Below are 24,472 nucleotides of genomic sequence, written 5' to 3'. Positions count from 1 at the left end.
TTGGAGTTTGGGAGGCCAGAGGCTCGGGAGCATGCTGATGCGTCTTACAGATAGCTCACGTCCAAGGTAGTGGACTACATGGGGTGGAGTAGGGCTCCATTGCCATTCTGACAGACATCCTGGATAAGGGTCCTCAGTCAGATCCTATATTACCTTTTCACATTGCTCTGCAAAAAGGGTGGCAACGAATTGGGAAACACCAGAAACCAATCCGGCTGTAAATAAAAACTTTACGAAGAAGTACCACCCTTCCAGTAGTGACCCAGACTATCTGTCAAAACGCCCCACTCCAGACAGTCTGGTGGTACAGGCAGCTACTGCAAGATCTAAGCAAGCGCTTACCCTACCATCCCTCCAGATGGGGACGACAAAAGAGTAGATGGTTGGGCAAGGACAGTATTTTCTGCAGGGAGTAGGGCACTCAAATTAGCCAACTCCACATGTGCCCTTGCAAAATGTATGTTCACTCTATGGGACTGCATTTCCAATGGCGGCAGAGCACATTCCCGAAGAGGATGAAAGAGACTGGTTCTTAGCAATAGTTAGAGACGGAAAAGAAGCCAAGTGTGAGTCTCTTCAGTCAGGTCTGGATTCTGCTGACTGCATCAGCAGAGCCATGGCTACTAGCACCGATATGAACAGATTTGCGTGGTTGAGGAAGTCGGGTTTTGCACCGGATGTGCAATCCAGACTTCTCAATATGCCCTTTCTCACCTTTTTGGCAACAAGGCTGATGAGTCTTGATAAGTTGCAGACCTCAAAAGGTGGCAGTTAAATCTTTAGGTGCTGCTATTGGGCAACCTCAGCCTTTTCGACCTAGTGGACAACCTTGGAGGGGTAGATCTTTTCCCTACTACTCCTCAGTTGGAAGGGCGAGCGGAGTGGCTGGTCAAAAGGGTCAAAGAAGATTCCCTGGTGGACGAGGGAGAGGTGCGAAGCCAGCTCAAGCAGGGGCATCTTTACCATCTGCCACTGCATCAACCACTCAAAACATCTGAGGTCTTGAGTCACAGTTCACCAATGGAGGGCCGACTGTCTCAGCATCTAGAAGAATGGCAAACAATGCTTGAGCCTTGGAAACATAGCCCACGGTTACTGCCTTCCTTTTATACAGAGACTTCGGAACAATCCACCGGGGAACCACACTTGGAGGATTCCAGATCCGCTCCTTGTGCAGGAAATTTTAACCCTGCTACAGCGGTGCCTATAGTGGAGAGAAACAAGGGTTGGTATTCCCCTTATTTCCTAATGACCAAAAAGGATGGAGGACTGAGACCCATCTTGGACTTGAGATACTTTAACAAGTTCCTCAGGAAGGACAAGTTCAAGATGGTCACACTTTTTCAGATCCTTCAGGCCCTCCCAACTCCAGCATTGGATGGTGTCATTTGACCTTCAGGATGCTTATTTTCATGTGCCAATCCATCTCGAGCACAGAAGATACCTGAGGTTCGCCGTTGGCGGGTCTCATTATCAATTTCGAGTTCTACCATTCGGGCTGACTTCTGCCTGAGGGTTTTCACCACGCTGATGGAGTTAGTGGCAGCGATTCTCAAGAGGGGGGGATTCACTTCTACCCTTACCTAGACGATTGGCTGATCAGGGTGCGTTCTCCCAAACAAGTCCTGGATCATCTCAACGTCACCTGCCACTCCCTTCACAGTTTGGACCTCTCCCTCAATTACAAGAAGTCCCCTATGACACCTCAGAAACTCCAGTTCATCAGAGCTGTTCTGGATACATCCTTGGGAAAGAGCTTGCCCCCCGAGGTGAGGGCTCAAAACATTCTTCAGGTGGTCACAACATTTGTAAGTGCCCAGTGTCTCCCGGCCACCTGGCATCCTGCATTTTTCTGTTGCCAGAAAGCCCCCCTGAGAATGAGGTCCCTTCATTGGGCTCTCAGAACTCAATGGTGCCAGTTCTCAGGAAGGATGTCGGACTTATTCCACGTTCCAAGCAGGGTCGCACCAGATCGTCTGTGGTGGGATTGCGAGGACAACATTCTGAAGGGAGAACCTTTTTGGCAACCATGGCCAGAGATAACAGTAGTGACTGATGCTTCAATCACGGGGTGGGGAGCCCACATCAACGATCTGACAGTCAGCGGCCGTTGGTCTCCATCGGAGTCCAAACTGCATATCAATCTTTTGGAGCTGAGGGCTATCAGACTACCGCTGAAGGCCTTTCTGCCCTCTGTACGGGGAAAGAATGTCCTGATAATGATGGACAATTCAGTGGCATGTCCTATAACAACAAGGGAGTAGGTGTAGGATCACTACCACTGGGCACAGAGGCAATGCAGTTCTGATACTGGGCAATTCAAAAAGGAATCTCCTTATCGGCAGTTCACCTAGCCAGAGAGGAGGCGGAGCACAGTTTCTCACGAGTGCGAACTAGCTCAGGAAGTCCTTCATGAAACTTTCACCCTCTGTGAAAGTGGATCTGTTTTTGACCAGTGTCAAACGGAAGTGTGAACTGTACTGCACCAGGGAATTTCCCCCAAGAGAGCTCTAGGAGATGCATTTGTGGTGTACTGGGAATTTCCATTCCTGCACGCGTTTCCTCCAGTCCCGGTCATTCCTCACGTGATCAGAAGATTGAGAAAGTTCGGGAAACACATGATTGATCCTAATTGTTTCGGATTGGGCCAAGAGGACGTTGGATCCCTGTCCCTTCTGGACATTTCCATCTGCCCTCCAATACACCTTCCACAAAGAGGAGGACCTTCTCTCGTGAGAGGAGGGTCGGGTTCTCCATCCGGATATCGGGACTCCCTGCCTTCACACATGGTTTCTGAGGGGCTGAGATACAAGTATTGGGACTTCCCGAACGACGTAATGGAGGTTTTGCTTTTGGCCAGAAGGCCAGCTGCCAAACCTTTATGCCACTGGAATAAATTCTGCAGCTGGTGTAGAGATAAGAATGTTGACCCTTTCTCATGTAACACACCAGGTGTTATCTTTTCTGTTACATCTAGCAAATCTGGGTCTCCAGATTGGTATCATCAAAGGATACCTGGCAGCGCTTTCTATTTTTAAGCGCACTTCAGAGGAAGTCTCATATTTTAAGATTCCTCTCGTAATACAATTCTTAAAGGGATTAACTAATGTTTACCCTCCGACACCGTTTCAAGTCCCACTGTGGGATCTCAACTTGGTTTTAAATGTTCTGATGGGTGCTCCTTTCGAGTCTCTACATTCTTGTGTATGAAGGCTTCTTACTTTGAAAACCGTGTTCTTAGTGGCCATACCATTAGTCCAAAGGATGAGTGAGCTATATGCCTTATCCTGCAAGCCTCCTCACACTGTTTCATAAAGACAGAGTGGTACTAAATGTGAAACCTACCTTGCTCCCCAAGGTTGTTTCTGAGTTTCATATTACCCAGAAGATAACATTACCATCTTTTTATCCTGTACCACATCTGGGGAAAGAGGAAGAAAGACTTCACAGACTCGACCATAGACGTGCACTGAGTTTTTACATTTCCAGATTGGCAAAACTGTGGCAGTATGGTCAATTATTTTAAGGTCACAAATTAGGTCTAGCGATCACCAAGCAAACTATCTCCAGATGGATTATTTTAACTATATCTGAATGTTAGTCTGGCCGGTGAAGACCCTCCAGAACATCTACAACCAGGGGTGTTGCAACTTCGTCTGCTTTGCAGCGGGGAGTTCGGATAAAGGATATATGTGCAGCTGCCACATGGTCGTCTGTGCACACCTTTACTAAATAGTATAGTCTAGACTCCTCCACAAGCCAAGATTCTGCTTTTGGAAAAGCAGTATTGCACTCTGTGCATTCGTGATCATATTAAATTTTACTCCAAAATGATGTAAACTACTTTGGGAGTGTATCAAAGAAAAGGAATATTCCACCGCTCCTTAAAGCTATTAAGAGGGACTTTCAAAGGTGGAGGGATCTAAGAGTGTCCTGGATAGGGCGGATAGCTGTGGTTAAAATAGTCATTCTCCCGCGGCTCTTGTATCTTTTTCAAGCTGTCCCGCAGCCAGTCTCTGCGAGTTACTTTAAGGTGTTGGGGTTGCTGACTAAGGGTTTCATTTGGGAGGGGAAGAGACCTAGGGTGGGGGGGGGGTCAGTCTTCTGATGGCCCCGAAGAGTGCGGGCAGTCTTGCTTTGCCGAATTTCCGGCAATATTATGAGGCATCAAAGCTACGTATTATCAGGGAATGGCAGAAGGGGGAGGAAGGGGCGCAGGACAAATTATGGGTGCGGATGGATAGAGCAGTAGCCCATCGCAACTTAGCTGAGGTATTGTGGCTCCCGAAACCACTTGGACTTCAACTCCTGTACGGGAGTTCCATCACTAAACTCATGGCGGATATTTGGGACAGGTTGGCGGGCTCTGAGGGGATCACCACATTTCCGTCTCCCTTCACCCCCATCTTTGGTAATGTGGATTTCTCACCGGGCTTGGAGAGGGGAGCATTCGCAAAGTGGCAGGAGGGTGGCTGTCGGAAATTATGTGATATGTTTGTTGGAGGGGAACTATTATCATTTAATGACTGTAAGAGGCTCTTTGCAGTCCAGGAAGGAGAGAGATTACAATATGCTCAGATACGCCATTGGGTGCTACATCCTGGGGTCAAGCAGGTGGCCACAAGGGACCCAACACTCTTTGAAAAATTTCTGTTCACTGATGATGGGGCGAGGGGTCTTATCTCTAATATCTACAAGATTCTAGATGGCTCCAGGGCGGGTGTCCAATGGGCCTACATGAAGGAATGGGAGCGGATTATGGGAGGTGGGATTAGTAGGTCGCACTGGGAAAGGCTGTGGAGCAGGATCCCCAAATTGGTCAAGGCCCCCTGCCTGCAAGAAGCGTGGTACAAGATTTTGTTTGGGTGGCATTATACCACGGCCCAGCTTCATAGATTTTATCCAACGGTGTCAGGGCTTTGCTGGAGGGGCTGTGGGATGGTGGGCTCGGCGGAGCACGTCTGGTGGAAATGCCAAAAGATTGTTTCGTTTTGGGGTGAGGTGCGGGAAGCCCAAGAACAGGCCTTCGGGCGGGACGATATAAGGACTCTGGCGCAAATTCTGTTGGGCTGGCGAGAGGGGTGGAGGCAGGGGAACCCAGAGGGCGGGAAAAAGCCAAAGTTATAACGACTCTTGCCGCAATGCTGTTAATAGCCCAGAGGTGGAAGGGCCCAGACGTCCCCACGATTCAAGATTGGTTCAGAAAGATGTGGGAGATAGTGGCTCTGGAATGGGCGACTTACGCCAAGGACAATCAGATTCAGCGTTTTGCAACGGACTGGGAGGAATTACTGAACGTCCTTAGGCGATTACACAGTGATGTGGTGCCCACAACGATTGAGACTGTTGGACCTGCATTGACTGTAGAATTTCTGCTCGTGTGGAGGGTGGTTGAAGGGGTTAGCTCGTTGCCGGGGGGAACTGGGGTGGGCAAGGGGGGGTGCAGGGGGGAAGGGAAGGTTTCTTTGTTGTCTTGTGAAAATCAATAAAAAGAGTTTTGAAAAAAAAAAAGATAAGGAATATGTGGGAGGGCACAATCCATTCGAAGAACAAGTTACTTACCCATGGTAACATTCTTTCGACTGGATGTTCCTCCCATGTATTCCTTATCGCCCCTCCCATCCTACCCCGCAGTAAAACTTCTCTTGCAGTAGCAGTCTACGTTCTCCCAAGCGGAGTAACCGTCGAACACAAAGCAGTGCTCCACTCGCCAAAAAGGAACTGAGGCCAACGGGCACTGCGCGTGCTACTTATACCTCCGGCGACGTCGAGACGGAGGCCTCTGAGGGACTTCGACTCGACCAGGCGTCAACGCACGGCCCCCTCTACTGAAAAAAACATTCGAGGCAGCAAGCTGGATATTGAGAAATATCAAAGATAAGGAATCTGTGGGAGGAGCATCCAGTCGAAAGAACGTTACCATGGGTAAGTAACTTGTTCTTCTAAATTTCATGTCAACCAGTCAATTGAATTACCATCCTTTTTCCCCAACCGCAAAATGAAGGAGAAAAGGTGCTCTGCATACTGATGTTTGGTGGGGGACATATTCTACCTTTGCAGAACCAGAGAACCATGGAAAACAGACCAATTCTTTGTTTCTGTGGCAACAGCCAGACTGGGTGAAGTAAACAAAACCACCATCGCAAGATGGATTGTTAGGTGTATACAGGTCTTCTATACCGTAGCAAATAATCCTCATCTGTTCACCCTAAAAGCACATTCTACATGTAGCATTGGGGAAACGTTTGATGCAGTTTGTAAGGCAGGTAATTGCAGCTCAGTACATAGTTTTACACAACATTGTATGGGCACACAGGCAAGAGCTGATCCCAGTTTGGACAAATGATTCTTAAGCATGTGTTTTGACTGTTCCATCAGCTCATCCATCCAAGTACTGTTGTATAATGTATGCAAAGCATGTGATTCTAGACAGATTCACAAGCCTCTGAAGACAAACATTAGTTACCCAGTAATCACCTTTTTGTGGCTTCTATTTTCTTAGAATCCCATGTGCCTGCCCAACCTCTGCACATGGGAGGGAAGGTTCAGTACAAAACACAGTTGCAATCATGCAGTACATCCATGCGGTCTGTTGCCTCAGGTATTGTGTGGTGCCCACAATTCCGTGGCTCTGCTCTCCCCGCTTGGAAAGCTCTGGTCCGATACAGAAGAACACTGCAAATTTGTGGTCTGTTGAACAGCTTTTAGAATCTGTCCCTGTCTCGGTTCCCCCTTTGCCATTGTTTCTTGGGGACACCTTGATTCATAAACCCTTCCAAGAGTCTTTGGTCTGATCTTTTTTTGTCTGGACTCTCATGCATTCTGGGACTCTTGGTTCACCCAATCCGACTTGGTCCCGGTGTTCCAGGATTGATGGGTAATGTCTTGTGTACAGTAGCACAAGCCTCCAACCTGCCTCATCCACTGTTGGTGAGGTACATCTGGTAACTGCCTGACCAACCCCATTCCTAGCGGCCTGCTACCCCCACATATCAGAAAGTCATCCAAATGAATTCCATCACACACTTTTACAAAGGATGTATTGAGCTGTCTTGATGTAAACCGGTGGCCAATATCCTTCAAAATGGATATATAAAAATAAATCATAAAGTTGCTCTCAATAGATCTATAAGAGTGTCTGAAAGAAAGGCAGATGGAAAATCTTATTGAAACTACTGTCTAGCAGCAATTTTGAAAGATGCTATATTCTAAACGACATTTTAAATAGAAACTGGTATACCGCCTAGTTTTCAAAGTTCACTAGCTTGGCAGGGTAAATCCTCGCAGTTTCCCTAATGTTAGATTCAACATGTGCAACTTATGCTAAAATTATTCAAAGAAGAGGAAAATGTAATTTTAAATAAGAATGAAACCCCTCAAAAGCAATGAATGATTTTAAAGAACAAACTGTGACGAATTCCCTCTCTGAAACCCTGCCTAAAGTCTCCTCCCAGGTGGCCATGCAAAGGCTGACACTTCCTGATCCTGACCTTGGGGGGTGGTGTACTGCTGGAGGATCACATGGGAGGAGACCAGGCCGTTGTGTCCTTTGAAAGGGGTTAACACAACTGTTTTGTGATAAATTGGCTTAACTGCAAGTGGGGAAAGTAAAAGATTGCTCAAAAACAAATCGTAGGCTGAATTGCGCCTCCTGTATGTAGCAACCACTGTCTACCGGTTTCAGTGGAACAAATGTAGATAAAGCCACTTTCATCAGGACAGTCTTCGTTTAAGAACTGGTACATTCATGTGTGTAATGACCAGAAAGAACTTGGGTGGCTTGTACTTTACCACTCTTCAAAATGCCATGGACTGGAAAAGCTTGTGAGGGAACCTGGAATGCAAAGAATAAACCAGGATCACCTCTCTGCTGTAGCTCCAAGTAGATTGGCTAAGAATAGGCAAATGGTTACATGCTATCTTCTAAGTACTATATTGTTGGTACAAAAAACACATCATACTGGAAAAACGAAACAGTAGTTTCAATCTGTTCAATTGGTTATGAGGTCACGTGATCATCACCTCTTTAATATTAGGTTTATTATTTAGTGAAAAAAGCTGACTGACTTTACATTGGCTCCAACAAAGTCAGTGTTCTATTAAACAGTTTCATTTACGTGTACATCTCCAGTCTTAGGGGAACAATGCCATCCACTGGTGGCACTCTATATGTGGGGGCAAGAAAGAGGGGAATGCGTTTGTTCATGGTCTCATTTTTAGTTTTTTTTGTTGTTTTTTTAGATCCACCCTTTGGATCGTGTGCATATGTTGATTTTTGGAAAACGAGCCAAGTTCTATGTGCCGTAATAGGTATCAAACTTAGCTATTGAATCCTGCATGGAGGGATGCATCGTTTGCCCACTCTTTAAGGCATTAGAAGTTCCATAGAAATGTCGAAGACCAGGACCGTACGCCCAACCGAGGTTTAAATTCACATTATGAACAGCACATTGTCCTATTATTTTCGAACTAAGCCGCTTACTCGGGGCCTCTTAGTTCATATCTATGCCGGAGTTAGAAGTACACGCAGCACTTACTTGTTAAGACAATGCATCTGCTCCAAATTGGACGTGTCCGCGTAGTGGTACAATATTAGCAGACTCTCCATTATTCGGGTCCATGTGTGTCTGTAATGGTTCCTACGTTGTCATGGTAATACAGGTCACGTGTTTGAGTCACGGGAAACGCACGAAAACGTATGATGCGTGCGGGCGCAGATGCATCAAAGAGATGCTGATTTGGTAGCCGGTCAGGTGGGTAGACGTTTCAACACGCGCCGGAAGTCAGGCTGTAAACATTTAAACTTAATGTGGTTGACACACGGCTAGGTCAGGCAATAGATACGCCCATCTGGTCTTCAATTTGGACAAATCCAGTAGTCAATTTAAAGATAGCAAATACACCCAATATTATCCTTCTTCAAGAGGGATTTTGTTATTTAATTGTGCAAGAGTATCTATGTAGCACGTGGGTGTAATAACTAACCACGTTACTATAGCACTATGGGTGCAACCTCAAAAGAAAAGGAGGGATCCACTGTGGCCTAAACTGCATGTAGTAATTCTAAATGATAGAACAAGTGGTGAATCACTAATAAGCCCCATTTAGACTGTCCCGGGGATCTAATCATGCATACCCTTGATGCTAGGTTAACATTGATTGAGACTGCCATGGTATGGTCTCATTCAGCCCATTCTGATCTGTTTTCAAACGGAATATCCATTTTGCTCACGTTTGAGGAGTATGCTAGCTATGTCTCCCCCTTGTCTAGGGCATTTTACTCTCTCAATTATGTTCCATTCGATATCCTGTGCATGATGTCTCATCTACTGAAAATGATTCACCAGCGGGGCATTGTCCCGATGTGTTCTGATGCAGGAAATGTGTTCCTGTATTAGTTTTTTCACTGGTCTGCTTGCCATGCCGATATACATGAGTTTGCAAGGGCATTGAATCGTGTAGACGACATTCGAGGTGTTACAGTTGGTTAGTGAATTTTGTTTTCAGGGGGTTCTTGGACCCAACTGTAATGTTTTTGTATGTTTGGTCAGCGGACAAACATTGCACTGGCCGCAAGGAGAGTGGCCCAGAGGGGCAGTTGTGTCCCAGAGAGTAGTTTGCTGTGCTATGTTCTCCGGAGGTTGGTATGAATGTATCAATGTATCTCAGAGATTTTGCCTCTTTTTTTTTTTTTTTTTTTTTTTTATTGCAAACCTAGGTGATGGCAAATTGACAAAGCCTACATTCAATATGGGCCACAGTTTGATAATTTCCTTTTTAATGCAGTTAATTTTGCTAGAATAACTGAATACTACTGTGCTAGTTTTGGGGCCTTCCGGGTGTTTTTTCTGTTGCAAAGTTATGTTGCGCTGGATGTTCCTGGCCCGTTTTCTAGCTTGTTTTATTGTCTTTTTTTCGATAAACTCGCTCAAGGAGCCGATCGGTCAGGACATTTGATTGTCATATTCTTGGAGACTGGAGCAGTTCCTCCTGTATCGCAGGAATTGGCTAAATGGAAGGTTGTTACAGAGTCTTTTTGGATGGAAGCTAGAATATTCCAAAAGTGAGTTGCGGTCTGTAGGTTTTCTAAAGACTGTAGTAGCCAGTTTTCCCTGCGTTGCTCTTATGTCAATATCGAGGAGATGGGTGATATGTTTTGTGGTACTATATGTACATTTTAAGTATCTGTTGCTTGAGTTGAGCCACATCATGAAGTCCCCAAAAGTAGTTTCATCGCCAGTAAATATTGCCAGGACATCATCTATATACCGGGTCCATGAAGTGACCTGCGATCGGAAGGGGTTAGAGGCTTGATAGATGTACTTTTTCTCAAACTCTGCCACATAAAGGTTAGCCAAGGAGGGGGCATCGGTCACCCCACCGCGGTGCCTTAACATTGTTGAAAAAAGTTATCCTTAAAAAGGAAAAAGTTCTTGGTGAGGGCAATTTCTGCTAGTTGTAAAATGAACTGTGGTGGTATATTCAGCTGGTGGATTACGTTATAGTGTTTCAACCTGTGGTATGTTGATATATAAAGCTTATATGTTAAGCGTGACTAGGAACTGGGTGTCTGGGTCGAATGTTACGTTGTTGAGCATATTCAAAATTCTGGTAGTATCCTTCAAATAGGATCTCATTTTGGGAATTTCTGGCCTTAAGAAAAAGTCACCAAATTCTGATAGAGGCTCTAAGATGTATTCAATACTGGTCACTATTGGTCGTCCTGGTGGGGGGGAGGGTGCCCTTGTGTACTTTGGGCAGTGCATAGAATGCAGGTATTTTGGACACAAAAAGGCAGCTTCTTTCGTGCTGATCTAACCTTCGCATGCTGTTTCTTCGACTAAGCCTGTGATGGTAGTCCAGAGCATGTCCGACGGATCACCGGGGAGAATTTGATAATGTTCTCTGTTGTCAAGGAACGAGGTCACCATTTGATCACAGTCTTCAAGATTCATGACAATGATTGCTCCGCCTTTGTCGGCCTGTTTTCTTACCACTTCGCTGTCACTCAAGTTTCATAGGGCATTACACTCTTCTTTGGAAATGTTCTGAAACGTGAATTTGTCTTCCTTTTCAATTATTTCCAATTTCTTGAGAATGGCCTTTTCAAAGGTGATGGATTCGGTGGAAATGATATGTGGATAGAATGTGGATTTTGGGTGTAGGCCAGTGACGTCTGTTTCCCTATCTAAATCCGGATTGTAATCTTGGTCGCCAAAAAATTGGCATAATCGGATGTTCCTCATGGGTTTCGAAAATTCTATTTGTGTTTGAAAAGCAGTATATTCCGCTGTGGGCAGAAAACGGAGGCCTTTCTTTCACCTCAGCGTTTGAAAGAGTAGTTCTTGAAAGGTTCATCACTAATAGTTCTGTTGTTGCTGGAGTCCTTTGCCCCTGCTCCTCGTGATCCTGGGAGAGCCCAAGTCTTGTCCTCTCCCTCGACCTTCTGGCCAGTGCAATGTTTGCCGCTGACCAAACGTACAAAAACATTACAGTTGGGGTCGAAGAACCCCCTTGAAACAAAACTCACTAACCAACTGTAACACCTCGAATGTCGTCTACATGATTCAATGCCCTTGCAAACTCATTTTTATCTGCATGACAAGCAGATCAGTGAAAAACGAATACAGGAATACATGTCCTGCATCAGAACAAATCGGGACAATTCCCCGCTAGTGGATCATTTTCAGCAGATGAGACATAAGGCACAGGATATTGAATGGAACGTAATTGAGAGAGTAAAATGCCCCAGACGAGGGGGAGACATAACTTGCATACTCCTCAAACGTGAGAAAAAATGGATATTCTGTATGAAAACAGATCAGAACGGGCTGAATGAGACCATACCATGGCAGTCTCTATGAATGTTAACCTAGCATGACGGGTATGCATGATTAGATCCCCGGGACAGTCTAAATGGGGCTTATTAGTGATTCACCACTTGTTCTATCATTTAGAATTACTACACGCAGTTCAGGCCACAGTTGATCTCTCCTTTTTTTTTTTTTTACGGTTGCACCCACAGTGCTATAGTAACGCGGTTAGTTATTACACCCACGTGCTATATAGATATTCTTGCACAATTAAATAACAAAATCCCTCTTTAAAAAGGATAATATTGGTTGTATTTGCTGTCTTTAAATTGACTACTGGATTTTTCCAAATTGAAGACCAGATGGGCGTACCTATTGCATGACCTAGTCGTGTGTCAACCCCATTAAGTTTAAATATTTACAGCCTAACTTCCGGGCGCGTGTTTAAACTTCTGACTGGCTACCAAATTAGCATCTCTTTGATGTGTCTGCGCCTGCACGCATCATACATTTTACGTGCGTTTCACATGACTCAGACATGTGACCTGTATTACCATGACAATGTAGGAACCATTACAGACACACACGGACCCGAATAACAGCGAGTCTGATAAGATTGTACCACTACGCGGACGTGTCCAATTTGGAGCAGACGCATTGTCTTAACAAGTAAGTGCTGCTTGTACTTCTAACTCCAGCATAGATGTGTGCTAAGAGGCCCCAAGTGAGCAGCTTAGTTCGAAAATAATAGGACAATGTGCCCTTCATAATGTGAATTTAAACCTCGGTTGGGTGCATGGTCCTTGTCTTCGACATTTCTATGGCACTTCTAATGCCTTAAAGATCGAACAAAAGATGCATCCCTCCATGCAGGATTCAATAGCTAAGTTTGATACCTATTACGATACATTTAACTTAGCTTGTTTTCCAAAAATCAACATATGCACACGATCCAACTGGTGGATCAAAAAACGAGACCATGAACAAATGCATTCCCTTCTTTCTTGCCCCCACATATAGAGTGCCACCAGTGGATGACATTGTTCCCCTAAGACTGGAGATGTACACGTAAATGAAACTGTTTAATAGAACACTGACTGTGTTGGAGCCAATGTAAGGTCAGTCAGCTTTTTTCACTAAATAACAGTTAACTATTAATACGCTTAATATTAAAGAGGTGATGATCCGGTGACCTCATAACCAATTGAACAGATTGAAACTACTGTTTCGTTTTTTCAGTATGATGTGTTTTTTGTACCAACAATATAGTACTTGTGAGAATAGCATGTAACCATTTGCATATTCTTAGCCAATCAACTTGGAACTACAGCAGAGAGGTTACCATGGTTTATTCTTTGCATTCCAGGTTCCCTCACAAGCTTTTCCAGTCCATGGCGTTTTGAAGAGTGGTAAAGTACAAGCCACCCAAGTTCTTTCTGGTCATTACACACATGAATGTACCAGTTTTTAAACAAATACTGTCCTGGTGAAAGTGGCTTTATCTGCATTTGTTCCACTGAAACTGGTAGACGGTGGTTGCTACATACAGGAGGCACAATTCGGCCTACCTTTTTGTTTTTGAGCAATCTTTTACTTTCCCCACTTGCTGCTAAGCCAATTTATCACAAAACTGAGAGTGAGGAATTGTTTGTCTTGTCTTTTTTTTGTTTCTTTGCTTTTTTAACGCAAGTACACCAGGGTTAATCATATACTCTATGCGTCATTAAATTACTACATACCCACAATAGATTTCTGAACAATTGCCTTAGGTGTTCTTTTTTTGACATCTTTTCTCTTCCCATATACCTATCTAAATGGGAGAGTGTGGTCAAGGAAGGACAAGGCTGCATGTTTTGCATATTGATTAAATTGATAGTAACTCTTTAATTTCCTTATACTGTCCCTTTTTAGATAAGCAGTAGACCAGCGCTACCTAGCTTTAGACATAAAATAGGCAGGAATAGAAAGAAAATTGCTCTATCCTTCTGTCTTCCTTCAAAGCTTTGCCTCCTTGGACTACTTATGAGACTGAATTGTTCTCTGTGCTGTAGTAAAAAAATCTTTTACAGATGTGTTTTTAGGGGATTGGGTCCTCCGACGTATTCCCTATTAGGGGTGTCACGGTATTAGTTTTATGACGGTACAATAACCTTCTTGCCAAATGACAGTATATCATGGTTATCGCGGTATAGCAGGTGGAGTTAACTAATCTTAACAAATATTTTCTAAAAGGTCATAAATTCAGATTTATCATCACAAACAAAACCAGGCACCCAGGGCCAGAATTGGGCTTTTCAACATACTTTCCACTGAAATGCCACCCCTTGCTTCCACCAAACACACAAACACGTGTGGAGAGGAGGAGGAGGGGTGGGTGGAGCCCTGCTGCACCTGGCAAAGCAAACTGAATAGCTTTTCTTAAGTGGTCATTTCAGCTTTTAGCCCCCCCACTGGCTACTGGTGAAGATGAACATGTTGCCATCTTGATGACCTGCATGCCACAGATCAATGGAGTCTGATGGTAGTATACGCTTGTGCGCATACGCACACACGCACTCTCTCTTTACGTTACAGCCTTTAGTTTACTTGAGGGCCAAAAGGTATTCAGTAATCACGGACATGTTACACTTTGGTATGGCAGCAGGGAATACCCACAGAGATGAGTAAATTTCGCACTGTGACTTATTATATGTAAATTCAATGATGGAACCAGGGAAATCCCCCATTGTCATATGTTTAGAAAACATTATCCATTATGAATATATAAACCCCAAACCGCCAACCCAAAGTAAACCCTTTTCCTTCTTGGCACTGTATTTATTCTTCCTATTGCTAACATATTGATTTTGTGTCAGGCATGTGTGGTTTATGGAATGGCATTAAAAACTGCTCCAACTGAAACTACTTGGCAGACGGCACATCCAACAGTGCAAGACCAAGACTGCGCAGCACTTGCTTACTGCAGCCTTTCCAAATCAGATTGAAAAGCACACTTAACGGTATGAACGGTATACCGGTATTAACAATGTGACGGTTATTATTGTTCAATTAAGTGGTTCACGGTATCTTTAACGGTATACCGTAATACTGTTACATCCCTATTCCCTATCTACGACAGTAATCACCACAGCTGTGCTGCTTCGGAAAGTCTTTCTGCGTCCTGCGTCGATGATGTTGATACGCCTCCCTCGAGGACCTCCTCCGACGGCCGACGTCACTGGATGTTATAAGTAGGACGCACGACGCCCGTAGCCTAAGTTCCGTTTTTTCCGCGAGCGTGTTCTCTTCGGAGATCTTGGCATGCCTCGACTCTTTGGAGTTTCTGTTCTTTCGGTTCTTCGAACCTGTTTGTGAAGTTTAAGTCATACTTCGAGATGTCTACCTCTACTTCCACCCCGCGTCCAGGCTTCAAGAAGTGCGGGGACTGCGGGTCCAAGATGTCGTTGACGGACTCGCACGACGCCTGCCTCTGGTGCCTCGGGGAGGCCCATGACATGCATGATTGTGTCGACTGCCAGTCACTTACGTCCAAAGCCTTGCGGGAGTGCAAGAAGAAACTGTCGGTCGGTAAGGTGTCCACGCCCTGGAAGTCAAGGTCCATGGGGTTTTCGACGGACGATTCGAGGGGCGACTCTCCGCATTGTCAGAGGTCCAGTGGGTCTCGGTCCCGGAGTGGGTCCCGCCACTCCTCTGCCTCTTCGAGGCACTCCCGGAAGCGCCGTCATCGGTTGCCTTCCCCGTCCTCATCCGAGGACTACGCCCGTCGGCGGGTCGCTTATCCCACCAAGCATTTGAAGCCGGAGGAATGGGCTTCCTTCGGTAAGAAAATGCTAGCGATTCTCGAATCGCAGGGCACTGGTCCGTCCGCGCCACCGAGTGGGGTCGTCGTGATTGGACTAGACACCGCTTGTACGCCTTCGGGCTCGGGTGGTCGGCACGATTCACGGGAGCGGTCTCGCTCAGACAAAGGGAATCGTTCTAGTCATGCCCGTTCCAGGTCCCGGTCCTCGACACGCTCGAGACCGTGTGATCCTGTGATGTCTTCGAGGAAGACGTTGACGCCTGTGGCGCTGAGGTCGTCGAGGGACTCTCTCGAGGCTCCACCTCTGAGGAAGTCATCGACGCCATTGGCGCCCAGGATATCGAGAGGCACGCTCGTGGCTCCGCACTCGAGGCCTGTGTCGACGCTGATTCACTCGACGCCTTTCGCGGCTGTTTCGACAGGGGTATCCCGGGGCACGGTGGAACCCCCTAGAAAGGCTCTGGCCAAGGTCAAGCATGGCTTTGTTCCACATTCTGTGCCCACTTTCCGCCATCTTGAGTACATTTCGGAGGAGGATGAGGGCTCTGATGATTGCATGGTTCCTGATACGGTGCCAAATGAGATTCTTTTGGGCCATAGTCAGATTGAGGACGTGTCAGTCCCTGCACGACGCCAGTGGTCTGGACACCTCTCCGGAGGTGGAGTTTTGTAGGCCTGAGCCTGGCACCCATTGAGACTCCTCGTACCGGCACCTTATGTCTAGGGTCACAGAGTACTTGGGGTGGTCTGCTCCCCCAGGGTATTTTCTTCAGGATGACCTCACGGACATCCTCGACCAAAGTCCACCAACTGACCCGGTACTGCCGTTCCATATGGCTCTACAGAGGAGGGTGGCGGCGGTTTGGACTGCTCCGGAGAGTCTCCCGGCAGTGGGCAAGCTTTGCCTCGAAAATACCGCCCAGCCAGTAGCGACCCCTGCTTCTTAACCAAGCACCCCACTCCGGAGAATTTGGTGGTGCAGGCGGCTACGGCCCCAGCAAAGCAGGCGTCGTATCCTACCATCCCTCCTGATGGGAACGACACGCGTTTTGATGGTTGGGCGAAGAAAGTGTTTTCTTCAGGGGGGTACGGCTCTTCAGGCGGCCAACTCTGTATGTGCCTTGTCAAGTTTCACACACTCTGTGGAACTGTGTTTCCTTAGCGGCTGAACATATTCCCGAAGGGGACGAACGGGATGGTTTTCTTGCTATGGTCCAGGATGGCAAGGACGCCATGTATGAGGCCGTTCAGTCGGGGTTTTGACATGGCAGATTGCGTCAGCCGGTCCATGGCGGCAAGCGCCGTAATCCGCAACCACATAAACCTGCGTAAGTCGGGGTTTGCTCCTGATGTGCAGGCCCGGCTCCTCAACATTCCCTTTGACGGTGAACATCTTTTTGGCAGCAAGGCTGACGAGCGCCTTGAGAGGTTGCAGACCTCCAAAGCTGCAGCAAAGTTGTTGGGCGCTGCAGTTCGCCAAGCTCCGCCTTTTCGTCTTAGGGGACAAAAATGGATGGGAGGTTCCTTTCGTTATTACTCATCCTTTGGTAAAGCGAGAGGAGCTGCCAGTCAAATGGGCCACCGTAGGAGTGCCAGAGGTGGAAAGCAGGGTACTCGAGGTGCCAAGGCCACTCGGGCAGTTGCCCCTTTGCCCTCAGGCAACGCCGCAGCCGCTTCAGATCAGTCATGAGGCCATGTCCCATGGTTCGCTGGTTGGGGGAAGGCTGGCACAGCATCTTGTCAAATGGCGTGACATTACTTCAGATGTGTGGGTTCTGCAGATCATAGCCCACGGCTACTGTCTTCCTTTTCAGCAGAGGCCTCATGACAATCCACTGGGGAATTTCTCGTTGCCGAGTCCGGATCCGCTCCTTGTGCAGGAGGTTCAAGCCCTGCTGGAGAAAGGCGCCATAGAACTGGTGCTTGTAGCGGGGAGTAACAAGGGATGGTATTCCCCTTATTTTTTGATTTCCAAGAAAGACGGGGGGGATTGAGACCCATCATGGACTTGCGCGGTTTGAACAAACTCCTCAGGAAGGACAAGTTCAAGATGGTTACTCTGTCTCAAGTCCTCCAGGCCCTTCAACTTCAGGACTGGTTGGTGTCTCTCGACCTCAAGGACGCTTATTTTCATGTGCAGATCCATCCAAAGCACAAGAAGTACCTGAGGTTCCTGGTTGGCGACTCGCACTTTCAGTGTCGGGTCCTGCCGTTCGGATTGACCTCTGCCCCGAGGGTTTTCACCAAGCTCATGGTAGTGGTGGCAGCGTATCTCCGGAAAGTGGGGATTCACATCTACCTCTACCTGGACAATTGGTTGATCAGGGCGCGCTCTCCCGAGCAAGTCCTGGATCATCTGTCCGTCACCTGCCACTCCCTCCGCAAGCTGGGCTTCTCCCTCAACTTAATGAAGTCCCACTTGACACCAACTCGGAGGCTCCAGTACATCGGAGCAGTGCTCGACACGTCCCTGGGGCAGTGTTTTCCTCCCCAGCTGAGGGCTCATCACAATCAGCAGATGGTACACAAATTTCAACATGCCCAGAGTCTCCCAGCGTTCGAGTTCTTGAGATTGCTCGGCCTCATGGCTTCCTGCATTCTTCTGGTGCCAGAGGCCAGGTTGCGGATGAGATCTTTGCAATGGGCACTCAAGCTCCAGTGGTCTCAGTCCTCCGGTACGATGTCAGACCCTGTTCAGGTGCCGTCCTCGGTCGCCCAGGACCTTCTGTGGTGGGCCGTCAAAGGCAATCTGATGAAGGGGGCTCCATTTTGGCTACCCTAGCCGGAGGTGACGATCATGCGGACGCATCCCTCACGGGATGGGGAGCTCATGCCAACGAGTTGACAGTCAGTGGTCATTGGTCTCCGTCGGAGTCCAGACTCCATGTCAATCTGTTGGAGCTGAGAGCCGTCAGGCTTGCCCTGAAGGCTTTTCTGCCGACTGAGCGAGGAAAGAATGTCCTGATCCTGACGGACAACACAGTGGCCATGCACTACCTCAACAAAAAGGGGGGAGCAGGGTCACTTCCACTGTGCAGGGAGTCGATGCAGCTCTGGTTCTGGGCAATCTAATAGGAAGTTTTAATCTCGGCAGTTCATCTGGCCGGAGACGAAAACGAGACGGCGGACACTCTAAGCAGGCAGAGCGCGATCTCTCATGAGTGGGAGTTGGCTCAGGAGATTCTCCTGGAGATCTTTGCCCTTTGGGGGACCCCTCAAGTGGATCTCTTTGCCTCCAGTGTCAACCGGAAGTGCGAAAGGTTCTGCTCGCGGGATTTTCCTCCAAGAGGAGCCTTAGGAGACGCATTCATGGTGGAGTGGTCATTCCCACTGCTGTACGCGCTTCCTCCAGTCCCCGTAATTCCGCAAGTGATGCAGAGGTTCGGTTCCTGGATGATCCTCATTGCTTCGGCATGGGCCCGGAGGACGTGGTACCCGGACCTTCTCGACTTGTCCATCTGCCCTCCACGTCGTCTTCCCTACCGAGACGATCTGGTCTCACGGGAGGGGGTCAGGTTCTCCATCCAGAGGTCAGATCCCTCAACCTTCACGCTTGGTTTCTGAAAGGTTGAGGTATAAGGATTTGGGACCTCCCTTCCTTTAATTGCTCAGTTTTTGAAAGGGCTCACTAATGTGTTCCCTCCGTCACCTTTCCAGGTGCCCGGTTGGGATCTGAACCTTGTTCTCAAGTTTCTAATGGGTGCTCCATTTGAGCCTTTGCATTCTTGTCCTTTGAGACTGTTAACCCTTAAAACTGTATTTTTAGTTGCGGTCACTTCCCCTCGCAGAGTGAGTGAGTTACAGGCACTTTCAGTTAAGCCACCCTTCATTGTGTTTCATAAGGACAGGGTTGTCCTTAGAGTTCGTCCTTTCTTTCAGCCGAAGGTGGTGTCAGAGTTTCATTTAGGCCAGAAGGTTATTCTTCTGGTATTTTATCTACCTCCGCATCCTGGTAGGGAAGAGGACGGGCTCCTTAGGCTCGATCCTAGGAGAGCTTTACGTTTTTATATTTCACGCATGTCCCGGGTCAGAGTGGACGATCAACTCTTCATTGGTTACGCTGGAAAGCGTTTGGGACAAGCTGTGACTAAGCAGACTTTGTCTCGCTGGATTATTCTGGCAATTTCTGAATGTTACCGCTGGCGGGTAAGGACCCGCCGTGCGGCTTACGGGCCCATTCTACCAGGGGTATGGCTGCCTCTACTGCCCTACAGAGGGGTGTTCCTATTCGTAACATCTGTGATGCAGCCACCTGGGCTTCGGTCCATACTTTTGTACGTCACTACTCCCTCGATTCGATCCGTGGCCAGGATCTGGCCTTTGGCAAGGCGGTCCTTTGCTCTGCAATTTGAATGGGCATTCTAAATTTCTGTTTTCTAAATTCTTTTCCCACCTCCTTGCATTTGTACTGCTTTGGGAGTCTGTCATAGATATGGAATACGTCGGAGGACCCAATCCCCTCGAAGAACAAGTTACTCTCTTACCTGGTAACGTTCTTTCGATGGGATGGTCTGACATCGTATTCCTTCCCCGCTACAGAATTTCTTATGCGATTGCAGCTTACTTTTCCACAAGGCTTTGTGTGGTCAGACTGGCCGAAGACTGGTGCCACACGTTCTGGTGAAAAAACTACAACTGAGGCTATGGGCGTCGTGCGTCCTACTCGTAACATCCAACGCTGTCAGCCGTCGGAGGAGGTCCTCGAGGGCGGCTTAACGACATCATCGACGCAGGACGCAGACGCCGAAAGATTTTCCGAAGCGGCACAGCTGTGGTGATTACTGTCATAGATATGGAATACGTTGTCGGACCATCCCATCGAACAAACGTTTACCAGGTACGAGCGTAACTTGTTCTTTGCCCTGTTTTTGTGTTAAACTATCGTAAAGTTAGGGCATCTCCCTTTTGACTTGAAACCCAGTGCCCTCTAGTCTTTGGTGAAGTCCTTTGAAAGGGAACATATTTCCAAATTGCCAAAACGGGTAATGGCTTATTGTTATTATGATGTCCCTGAATCACATTTAGGATCCGTGCTTCTGGGCACACGTACTATAAAACCTGAACAAACCTACCCACAGAAAGACCTCTCTGAGTATTTCAGGATAAACACCCTCCTTACTCCCAAAGGTATAAAGGAAAGGAAGCTGAAAGCATTGCCCTAAATAGACTGTCTTCCTCTGTAATTACATATTCTAATGATTCATCTTTAAATAACATTAAAGGAACTAAATCTCTTAATCTAAATTTATTTAAAAGAGCTAATTTTGTTGTGGACTACGAGTCCCATAATCTCATGAGTACTGGGACGAGGAAGAGGACTGAAGAGGCATGTTGTAGCAGTAGTCGGGCAATTAAGCCTAACATCCCACACCTGAAGGAACCTGCGAGGCATAAACGTCCACCTTAAGTGTAGGGAATCGGAGGGAGCTGGAACTGTGACTGGAGTGTGTGTGTTGTAGTAGCAGAAAGAAGAAAGCAGAACCAGAGGAATATGGGTACAGCAGATTTCACCTGCTTGTTCTGAGAGGGTCCTGTTTCCCCAAGCTCTGAACTGCAGAGACTGCACAGCAGAAGACGTGAAGAGAGACTCTTTACCCATATGAGCCTGATTGCCATGGTTGCCGCGCAAAGAATGTGTCGGAGAAAGGCTGTCAGTCGCGGGAGCCAGCGGTGCTCCTTAAACGAGTGGCTGGACCGAAGACACCTTCAACGAGGAAGGGTTTGGGTCTCTGTGAAGCCAGAAGCAGCAGAGGTTGTGGCAGAAGTCGTGGAAGTTGTGTGACCAGCAGAACAGGGATTACAGAAGCTGGTGAGTGAAACCCGGCATTCTTATTTTTTTTTTTGAGCACTGCCGGCAGCAGTATCCAGTTTCCTATTCATTCGCGTATAGTCAGAAGTGAGTTGAAGTTGTTTGTTGAAGCTATAAGGGAACAATGGAAAAGTAGCACTTGCGTGTATTGGGTGATTCCTTTTACTCACATGAAGAGCAAACGCTGCAAACAACCTTTTGTTAAACCTTTTAAAGACTGTAAACCTTGGGAAGAAATGGTTGCGTGACTCTCGTTAAGGAGAGTAAAGGTTGCAAAGCCCATTGCTGAAAATCTAACGTTGACCAGACTAATATTCAAATCTTAGAAATGGTTGCGTGTGCCTAGTTGTCCTTTTGAAAGGAAGACTGAACTTGATTCTTTGCTTTCATGCAGACATACATTTTCCATACAAGACATTAAGCAGATAGTATATCTACAATTAAATAGAAGAGCAAGCATTTCCCAAGCCAGGAGACTCCCCCATATTAAGCAAAAAGCAATCTATTACTGTGAACCCAGTAACAGTTCAACATTGCCTAAGATACAAGTGTGCAAGCATTACCTAAAGCCAAGGCAGTGGCACCAAGGCTTCTGGGTAATTACGCGGGCTAGCAGTTGGCAGAGAGGTGAATGCGAAGTTGAGGAAGGGAAACTTGCTTCTGTTGAACATTATTTGAAGTTGTTGTGGCAGACAGAGGCTAAGAGGCTTCCCCTTTTGAAGAGAGATATTCAGAGGAAGAGTTTCTTGCCTACTTGAAGGGGTTGAAGTACTTGAAAGTGAATCTTGTCAAAAACTGTCTTTAAGTCCAAAGTACTGAAACTGTGGTAGTAGTCAGTGCCTTAAGCAAAGTGGAGTACTATGAGTCAAAGGAGACTGCTCTCATGGTAAACTTGAGTAGAAGTGGCGTTGTTAAAGTAGAAGCAGTAACACTGTGAAGCCATTCTGACAAATATGCCCACTGTGAATCTTAGTCTGGAAACAAATGACATTCTAACTGTTAACCAAGAACTATGTTCAACTGACAGTCGTGGATGTTGTATTTCTGTTGAACTGTGGCAAGTCTTCTTGGATTGCTGAAAGTGGTGGCACAGCATCGTGGCTGGGAATACCATTGGTGCTGTTCTGAGGAAGTGGAAAGTCTATATTGCACCAAGGATAAAAGATTTTTTTTATTGTTGGAACTTTGGTTAACACAACTTTATTTTGACGTTGAAACTTCAAGAACCGATTTGAGTTCATCTTACATAGTTTCTTATTTGAACAGTGGAGCAGAATTCACTTTGAATCCTGGGGAAGGAAGTTCACCCAGGCTATTGAGATGTTATCAAGAAACTTTGAATATTTAATTTTTTTTGAATGACAATATATGTTCTTTGTGTATTTGTTTAGTGTGAGGGCCAGGCATCCTGTGTTAGTGTTTCCCTTTAGCTTTAGGGAAATGCTTAGCAGAGTATGGACAGTGAGGCAATTTTCTTAATTTTTTCTGTAACAAAATGGCACATGTTAATCATCAACCAGTTATCCGCCTCGCATTGTTGACCCCTCACAAAAAGCAGATTGAAGAAAGTGCTCAGGGTCTTACCCAATGTTTTATAAAGTTTGAAAGCAAGGGACGAACCGCAAACAATTAGCATACACACTACTGGCCACGTGGGCCATTGAAAACTGTTATCTTGTTGGGTGGCTGATGTCTCATAAGGACATCCTCACTTTTATGTTGCAACATCAGAGTACATACTATGCCTAAATATGTAATTGAAGGCGGCCATTTTAAGAGTGAAGGAAGAGCTAATCGTTTTACCTTCATGTTGGAGCAGTCACTTTTAATACAACCAATTTGCAGACAATTGCATGCCATTCATTAAGGATCCACTATTATTTAAACAAAGTAAAAGGCTCTGCCAATTCTTTATGGTTGGACAATGGAAGGAAAGGGTTGATCAAGGACCCACCAAAGGATTTCTTTTTCTTTAAAATGTTGGCCTAACAGGGCTTTTAAAAGTTAAAACCTCGATTGTGAATTTACATGTAGTACAAGACCACAATGGGTAGTGACCCTAGTCACGGCCAGTGTTTGAGGATGTTCAGATTCTTGTGTGTGTTTGATTTTTTCTTTTGGGTATTTGTTTGGTAAAAGCTTGGAATGTACTAGATTGCTTGGAAAGGCAAGAATATCAAAGGTAAACAGTGGAGTTTGTTATGGCCCCAAACGAAGTCTAATGGCCAATGTTTTCTGATCTTCTGATATGGCTTATTTGAATTATAAGCACTTGCGACAATTCATTTTTCTGTTTATTGTACATTTAATTTTGATGGTGTTAAAAGTGTTTCCCGTGGAGTAAACCTTGCTCTTTTGGGCGACCCCCTCCACCCCCGTTCCCTAATTCTGCAGAATAACCACTCTTAATTAGGCGAATGTCCAAATGTTGTGCCTTTTTGTTGAAAATCATTTAAAGAACTATAAGAATCTTTGCTTTAGAGGCTAGCGGCAGAGTGGAAGCCTGATGGATCCCCCGTAAACCACCTATTTGCACTGTTCAGATAATGAAATGAATGCACCGCTAATTCAGGAACAAAAATGTCATGTAAGTTACTAGCCAGTTATAAAAATGCACTCGCCCCGCAGTTATCCAAATGCGCACAGCACACAATTTCATATTCATCAAGAATTAATTTTGCCTAGCGACTGGCTAGTGTCTATTGCACAATTCAATGCTTAATAGTAATTGATTAAAGACAAATGAGATGATCTGTGCTTTCAATTGGTTGAAATCCTTCTTTATCATAGGAGTCATCTAATTTCCCTGAAATATGGATTCATTCATACATGCCAACAGTATCCATTCCATTAATTCTAGGACTTTTAGTTTATATTGGGTAAAAGCAGGACTAAAAGTCACAGAATGTAAAGTTAAAACCAGGGCTGGACTAGTGTCTCCTGGATGGAATGAATAATGTTGGCATGTATGTGCAGCATAACCTGCAGGTCTCACTCCAGCCCTACAAAGTATGGGTTTAAATCCTGTATTGCATATCTATGTGTCAA

The 24,472-nt window shown here is 46.2% G+C and overlaps 1 protein-coding gene across 1 annotated transcript in view; it reads left to right on the top strand.

Moving 5' to 3' along the window:
- ACTR1A (actin related protein 1A) overlaps positions 1 to 24,472 on the top strand; it is a 569,768-nt gene that overhangs the window by 100,343 nt on the left and 444,953 nt on the right. The window lies entirely within an intron of this gene.

This window comes from Ambystoma mexicanum, chromosome 8, assembly GCF_040938575.1.
Source record: "Ambystoma mexicanum isolate Mex_15411 chromosome 8, UKY_AmexF1_1, whole genome shotgun sequence".
In the NCBI taxonomy this organism is placed as follows: Eukaryota; Metazoa; Chordata; class Amphibia; order Caudata; family Ambystomatidae; genus Ambystoma; species Ambystoma mexicanum.
This window is presented reverse-complemented; position numbering and strand designations above follow the sequence as displayed.